The sequence below is a fragment of the Arachis ipaensis genome, chromosome B10 (genome assembly GCF_000816755.2).
Source record: "Arachis ipaensis cultivar K30076 chromosome B10, Araip1.1, whole genome shotgun sequence".
Lineage (NCBI taxonomy): Eukaryota > Viridiplantae > Streptophyta > Magnoliopsida > Fabales > Fabaceae > Arachis > Arachis ipaensis.
This window is the reverse complement of record NC_029794.2, coordinates 132,878,538-132,879,071: the sequence shown is the minus strand read 5'-3', so window position 1 is coordinate 132,879,071 and position 534 is coordinate 132,878,538.

Here is a 534-nt window from a genome sequence, read left to right as displayed (position 1 = left end):
AATATATTTTATGCTATAAGTGATCTAATTATAAAACTAAAAATAATATAAAAATTTAATTAAATTAAATACTAATGATCATGTAAAAAATATAAATAAAATTCAACATTGAATACTAATGATCATGTAAAGGGTGGGGATATATATGTAGTGTTACTAAGCAATATAGGGGAAGCCGCGGATATGTGATTTTAAAAATATATATATAAAAGGATGCCTAATTATTTTTTAGAGTTATTTTGTTGTTTTTCTTTTTCTTTTTGGGTCGAGTTGTTGTAAACGATCTAAAAAAATTGTGAATTAAAAAAAAAATAAAAGAGAACATCTTCTACAATATTCAAAGACCTATAGGTGAGGGGAGATCTTTGTAATTTATCCTTTATTTTTTTTTAACATTGTTTGAATTCATGATAAAATTGTGCATTTAGATATTTTATTAGATGTACCGTAAAAATGTCTATTTAGAAATTAATAATATATAGTTTAAATATAATGTTGAAATGAATTTAATATCAAATAGATACAAAATTAATA